The sequence below is a fragment of the Jaculus jaculus genome, chromosome 2 (assembly GCF_020740685.1).
Source record: "Jaculus jaculus isolate mJacJac1 chromosome 2, mJacJac1.mat.Y.cur, whole genome shotgun sequence".
Classification (NCBI taxonomy): Eukaryota; Metazoa; Chordata; class Mammalia; order Rodentia; family Dipodidae; genus Jaculus; species Jaculus jaculus.
The window spans coordinates 13,663,279-13,670,554 of NC_059103.1; the positions used below are offsets into that span (position 1 = coordinate 13,663,279).

At 45.0% G+C, this 7,276-nt stretch overlaps 1 pseudogene; it reads left to right on the top strand.

Annotated features, from left to right (window-relative positions):
- The first annotated feature begins 757 nt into the window (after nucleotides 1-757).
- On the top strand, nucleotides 758-1,555 carry LOC123458592 (annotated as a pseudogene).
- Nucleotides 1,556-7,276: the final 5,721 nt, after the last annotated feature.

The window sequence follows — 7,276 nt, forward strand, 5'->3', positions numbered from 1 at the left end:
GGATCCTAGCTACAAATGTTGGGACTTGCATGTAAGTCGTAATAAAACTTGGTAGCAGAGGTCGGTAAGCTAGAAACGGGCTATAAGGGAGGAAGGCGGGGGAGGACTTACGGGATGGCATTGCATATGTGTAAGTAGAAGAACAGATTACTGGGGATGGGAAGGCCTAAGTGAGGTCAGGGGAAGAGACTGAGTAAAGGAAAGGTGGGGAAGGGTTAATCAAAATTTAAGAGGGTATGAAGAAGCCATATGTAAACCTACTTTTTTGGACAGTAGCACACACAGAAGCCAGAGAATGTTACTAGAAAATTTGCAGTGCCAGGTATAGGATACCTTTTAGTCAGTTGCTGGCCAGCGAGGTCCAAATACTGCCTCCCACCCCAAATTACAGGCCATTGCCAAGGCCCTTGGTTTCCTACCAGGCACAGATGATGAGACGCTATTGCTGAAGACTCCACATACTTGGGCTGCAAGGTCACTGAAAAATCCTGCTGCAACTGAGCTGAAAACCTCCTCCATGTAGACCAGCTGACAGAAAGCTGGAAAAAGCTACACTGCATGCAGCTCCATGGAGAGAGAGAAGCCCTCAGTGGAGATACACAACAGTGGACACTGCAAACCTTAAGTTTGGCCAGCCAGGACAAATGAGCCAATGAGTGCAATAGTGGCATGTCTATTATGGGGGGAACCAACTGCCCTCTAACTGGACTGGAGGCCCACTCCACGGGAGGGAATGTATGCGTGATACTGAGAACCTATGACGGGAGATCGTGAGCCCTAGGGTTGTAATGCCTGTTGATATTGGGCTAAATGCATATATTATGCTCACCAAACTGCTTATTAAATACTTCTCTTAATGTTCATACCCATATAACAATGCAACCTTCACTTTTGGTTAGAGAACCTTCCCTTTTCCGATGATGGTGACTTCTGGGATGACTCAGAAGGCACCACAGTGCTGAGAAAAGACAGAGGAGTGCTCAGCACTGCGATATCTCGATCACACCTTCCAAGGCTCAGGGTCCAGTGTGGAAGAGGTGGCGGAAAGAATGTAAGAGCCAAAGGGGAGGGTAGGGCTCCTTGCCATCCAATCATCCAGACACAAAATGGCCTGGATATCCATGACCTCACAATGCCTGGCACTACCTACTCAAGACCCTCACAATAGGAGGAAAAGATGATGACGGCAAAATAAAAGAGAGACTAGTTGAGAGAGGGAGGGGATATAATCGAGAGTGGAGTTGCAAAGGGGAAAGTGGGTGAGGGAGGAATTATCATGGTTTATTGTACAAATAAATAGATAAGAACAGAAGTTGAATAAAAAGAACAACAGCAGAGTGAGATATATACAGAGAAACCCTGCTTCACAGGAGGTGGCCTGGGCCTGGGGGAGGGGAACGCAAGGGAGGCAGGTCAGAGCCGCTGGAAAAGCAGAGTGAGGCTGTCACAGGCAAGTGTGATGGGCTTTCTGGTGCCACCCACAAGCAGAGGGACTCGGCGATCATGCCACAGAAGCAGGGAAAAAGCAAACGAAAAGAAGCAGGAACCCAAGTAGCTTTGTGGCTTCGCATCCAACCCCCCCCCCACCACCGTGGCTGGTCTTGGCGTTCCCTTTGCCCTGAGCCTGCAGGAGGTCCCTTTTGTGCCTTCCTCCCCTCTTGGAGATTCTCTACCCCTCAGCTACTCCTGGTAATAATGGGGTTACCTCTTCCCAGTGTTTTTTATTCCTGTGGGGCACACCCCAATGTATTAAAAGTAGCTTTGTGGAGAGCCGGCATGGTGGCGCACGCCTTTAATCCCAGCACTCAGGAGGCAAAGGTAGGAGGATTGCCGTGAGTTCAAGGCCATCCTGAGACTCCATAGTGAATTCCAGGTCAGCCTGGGCTAGAGTGAGACCCTACCTTAAAAAACCAAAAAACAAACAAACAAAAAGTAGCTTTGTGGTGCTGGAGAGATGGGTTAGTAATTAAGGTGTTTGCTTGCAAAGCCAAAGGACCTTGGGCTGATTCCCCAGGACCCACATAAGCCAGATGCACAAGGTAGCTCATGCATCTGGAGTTCGTTTGCAGTGGCTGGAAGCCCTGGTGTGCCCATTCTCTCTCTGTCTCTGTCTCTTTGCCTCTCTCAAATGTTTAAATAAAAATAAAAAATTAAAAGCCTTGTAAAAAAAAAAAATGAGGAGATGGAGGGATGGCTTAGCGGTTAAGGTGTTTGCCTGCAAAGCCAAAGGACCCAGGTTTGATTCCCCAGGACCCACATAAGCCAGATGCACAAGGGGGCGCACACATCTGGAGCTCATTTGCAGTGGCTGGAGGCCCTGGCGCGCCCATTCTCTCTGTCTGTCTGCCTCTCTCTGTCTCTGAGTCTCTCAAATAAATAAATAAAACTTAAAAAAGAAAGAAATGAAGTTAATATATTTTAAAAAATGAGGTAGGAAGATGAGCACTGACCTAAAATTTGTGCTCTGTCCTCCACATGCATGCCTACACTCTTTCATACAGATACGTGCACTCACATGGACATACACACACACACACACACACACACACACACACCAGAAAAGGGCCTGGGGACATGGCTCCGTGGGCAAAGTGCTTGCCACAAGGACCTGAGGTTGATTCTCAGAAACCGTAAAAAATGCCTGGCATGGTGGCAGGTGCCTATAATCCAGTGCTGGAGGGGTGGAGACAGGAGGATACCTGGGACTTGCTGGCTGACTAGTCTTGCTTAGCCAGCAAGCTCTGGGTTCAGTTAGAGAACCTGTCTCAATAAGTAAATAAATAAATAAATAAATAAGGTCAAATGCTACTCTCACTTTAAAAAAATTTTTTTTTAATGTTTTTCAAGGTAGGGTTTGGCTCTGGCTCAGGCTGACCTGGAATTAACTATGTAGTCTCAGGGTTGCCTCGAACTCATGGCGATCCTCCTACCTCCCGAGTGCTGGGATTAAAGGCGTGCACCACCACACCAGGCTACTCTCACTTTTGGTAGAGAATCTTCTCTTTTCAGATGGCAGTGACCTTGGGATAACTCAGAAGGCATCATGGTGCTGGAAAGAAGTGACAGGAGTGCTCGGTACTGTAATATCTCTATCACACCTTCCAAGGCTCAGGATCTAATGAGGAAGAGGTGCCAGAAAGAATGTAAGAGCCAAAGGAAGGGTAGGACTCCTTACAACGTGCTCCTCCAGACACAAAATGGCCTGGATATCCATGACCTCACAGTGCCTGACACTACCTACACAAGACCATCATAAGAGGAGGAAAAGATCATGACATCAAAATAAAAGAGAGAGTGATTGAGATGGGGAGGGGATACGATGGAGAATGGAGTTTCAAAGGGGAAAATGGGGGTAGAGAGGATATTTCCATGGGATATTTTTTATAATCATGGAAGATGTTAATAAAAAAATTGAAGAAAAAAAAAGGTTGAAGTCAAGCATGGTGGTGCATGCATTTGATCCCAGCACTTGGGGAGGCAGAGGTAGGAGGATCATCTTGAGTTCGAGGCCAGCCTGATACCACATAGTGAATTTGAGGTCAGCCTGGGTTAGAGCAAAGCACTACCTTGAAAAACCAAAATAAATAAATAATAAAAATGAAAAATAAAACAACAAAGCCAGGAGTGGTGGCACACGCCTTTAATCTCAGCACTCAGGAGGCAGAGGTGGAAGGATCGCCATGAGTTCAAGGCCACCCTGAGACTACATAGTGAATTCCAGGTCAGCCTGGGTTAGAGTGAGACCCTACCTCAAAAAACCAAAAAAATTAAAAATTAAAAACTAAAAATAGGGCTGGAGAGATGGCTAAGCGGTTAAGCGCTTGCCTGTGAAGCCTAAGGACCCCGGTTCGAGGCTCGGTTCCCCAGGTCCCACGTTAGCCAGATGCACAAGGGGGCGCACGCGTCTGGAGTTTGTTTGCAGAGGCTGGAAGCCCTGGTGCGCCCATTCTCTCTCTCTCCCTCTATCTGTCTTTCTCTCTGTGTCTGTCTCTCTCAAATAAATAAATAAATAAAATTAAAAAAAAAAACAAAACTAAAAATAAAACAACAATATTTTGACCTACTTCTGGTAACAATTTTAGTTTCCTGACATTGTACCTAATTTCCTAACTTGTTTTTTCTCTCTTTCTTTTATTTTTTTTATTTTTCAGGGTAGGGTCTCCCTCTAGCCCAGGCTGAGCTGGAATTCACGATCTAGTCTCAGTGTAGCCTCAAACTCATAGTAATCCTACCTCTGTCTCCCAAATGCTGGGATTAAAGATGTGTGCCACCACACCTGGCCTGGTAGTTGTTTGTCTTGAGACAGGGCCTTACTCTACAGCCTAGGCTGACCTCAAACTTTTGGCAATCCTCCTGATTCATCCACCCTAGGGCCGTGACTACAGGCATGAGCCACCATGCCAAGGCTGTGGAAGGGTTGTTTTTTTTTAAATTTTTTTTTATGTGTGTGTGGTTTTTCGAGGTAGGGTTTTACTCTAGCCCAAGATGACCTGGAATTCTCTACGTAGCCTCAGGGTGGCCTCAAACTCACGTGCTGATCCTCCTACCTCTGCCCCCCAAATGCTGGGATTAAAGGTGTGCACCACCATGCTAGGCTGTGGAAGTGTTTTTAAGTTTCATGTTCCTAAATTAATTTTATGATCTTAACTGTCAAGATTTTAAGCAACAGTAAGTTTATTCCAAAATGCTTTGTATTTTGTTTTGGGTTATTCAAGTAGTGGCGTCAGGACAATCAGCTGTCCATATGGAGAAAAAATAAAAATAGATTCCCACCTCCCACAGAAGCAAAAATCAACTCCACATGAATTAAATAACCATGTGTGAAAAGTAAAGTTGTAAAACTTTCAAAACAAAATATAGGGAAATATAACTAATAACTAATTTCAGGATAAAACAACAGCAGCTTAAATACTTTTATTTACTTATTTATTTGTGAGAGAGAATGTATGGGTACACCAGAGCCTTTTGCCACTGCACACAGCCTCCGAAAAAAAAAGCTACCTCTTTGTCTGGCTATATGTGCATACTGGGGAATCGAACCTGGATCTGTAGGCATTGCAAGGCGTCTTTAAACCACTGAGCCATCTCCCTTAGCCCATCAACAGTGGTTTAAATAAACTTCCACTGTGATTATTTCTCTTGGATAAAATTATCCCACAAGGGCTGGAGAGATGGCTTAGCGGTTAAGCGCTTGCCTGTGAAGCCTAAGGACCCCGGTTCGAGGCTCGATTCCCCAGGACCCACATTAGCCAGATGCACAAGGGGGCACACGTATCTGGAGCTCGTTTGCAGTGGCTGGAAGCCCTGGTGCACCCATTCTCAATCTCTCTCTCTCTCTCTCTGTCACTCTCAAATAAATAAATAAATAATGAAAAAAAAATTAGCCCACAAGTAGGAAAACTATCAAACCAAAACCAAGAAACTGTTACAACTGATGAACATGGAAAAAAAAAACTGATGAACATGGACATCAAGACATGAGACATCAAGAATGAGGTCTTATGTGAAACCATCATAATTGTCAATATAATAAACATACTTAGCATGACCCACAAAAAAAAAAAAAAGAAAAAAAAAGAAAAAGAATAAGGTCTTGAGCCTGGCACAGTGGCAAATGCCTTTAATCCCAGCACTCAGGAAGCAGAGACAGGAGGATTACCTTGAATTCAAAGCTAAACTGAGACTACATAGTGAATCCCAAGTCAGCCTGGGTTAGAATGAGACCTTACCTCCAAAAAATAAAAAATAAAATGAGGTCTCAAGAAAAATAAAAAATAACAACCAGGCCAGGAATGGTGGTGCATGCTTTTAATCCCAACAATCTGGAGGCAGAGGTAGGAGGATCACTGTGAGTTCGAGGCCACCCTGAGACTACATAGTGAATTCCAGGTCAGCCTGGGCTAGTGCAAGACCCTACCTCAAAAAAAACAAGACAAAAACAAAAACAGAATAGAGGTGTTGGGAACATGGTTTGGCAGTTAAAGGCTCTTGCTTTTTATTTTTTTAATATTTTTTTAAAATTTATTTATTTATTTATTTGAGAGCAACAGACACAGAGAGAAAGACAGATAAAGAGAGAGAGAGAGAATGGGCGCACCAGGGCTTCCAGCCTCTGCAAACGAACTCCAGACGCGTGCACCCCCTTGTGCATCTGGCTAACGTGGGACCTGGGGAACCGAGCCTCGAACCGGGGTCCTTAGGCTTCACAGGCAAGCGCTTAACCGCTAAGCCATCTCTCCAGCCCTTTTTTAATATTTTTATTTATTTATTTATATGCTGAAAAGAGAGGGAGATACCAAGAGAGAATGGGCATGACAGGGCCTTCAGCCACTGCAAATGAACCCCAGATGCATGTGCCACCTTGTGCATCTGGCTTATGTGGGTCCTGGGGAATAGAACCCTGGATCCTTAGGCTTCATAGGCAAGCGCCTTAACAGCTAAGCCATCTCTCCAGCCCAGGCTCTTGCTTTTGAGCCTGCCATCCCAGGTTCAGTTCCCTAGTAGGGACAAAAAGCCAGATGCACAAAGTGTTGCATGTGTCTAGAGTTTGTCTGCAGCAGCAACAGCCCCTGGTATGCTATAAAAATAAAACAACTGTTTTGTTGTTGTGGTAGTTTATTTTTCTGAGGTAGGGTCTCACTCTAGCCCAGGCTGACCTAGAATTCACTATGCAGTTTCAGGGTGGCCTCGAACTCATGGCAATACTTCTACCTCTGCCTCCCAAATGCTGGGATTAAAGGCGTGAGCTACCCCCACCCAGTTGACTTGACTTGACTTTATTTTATTTTATTGATTTAAGAGAGAGAGAGAATGGGTGCACCAGGACCTCTAGCCACTACAAATGAACTCCAGGCACATGCGCCACCTTGTGCATCTGGTTTACATGGAATCTGGAGAAAAAATTGAACCAGGGTCCTTAGGCTTCTCAGGCATGCACGCACCTTAATTGCTAAGCCATCTCTCTAGTGCATGCCTTTTTTTTTTTTTTGGTTTTTTTTTTTTTTTTTGGTTTGTTTTGAGGTAGGGTCTCACTCTGGGCCAGGCTGACCTGGAATTAACTCTGTCATCTCAGGGTGGCCTTGAACTCATGGCAATCCTCCTACCTCTGCCTCCCGAGTGCTGGGATTAAAGGTGTGCGCCACCACGCCCGGCCCTTTTTTTTTTTAAATAAAGAACAGAGAAATAACTTCATAGGGAATGTTTTTTTGTTTTTTTCTAGGTAGAGTCTTACTCTAGCCCAGGCTGACCTGGAATTCACTCTGTATCCTCAGGATAC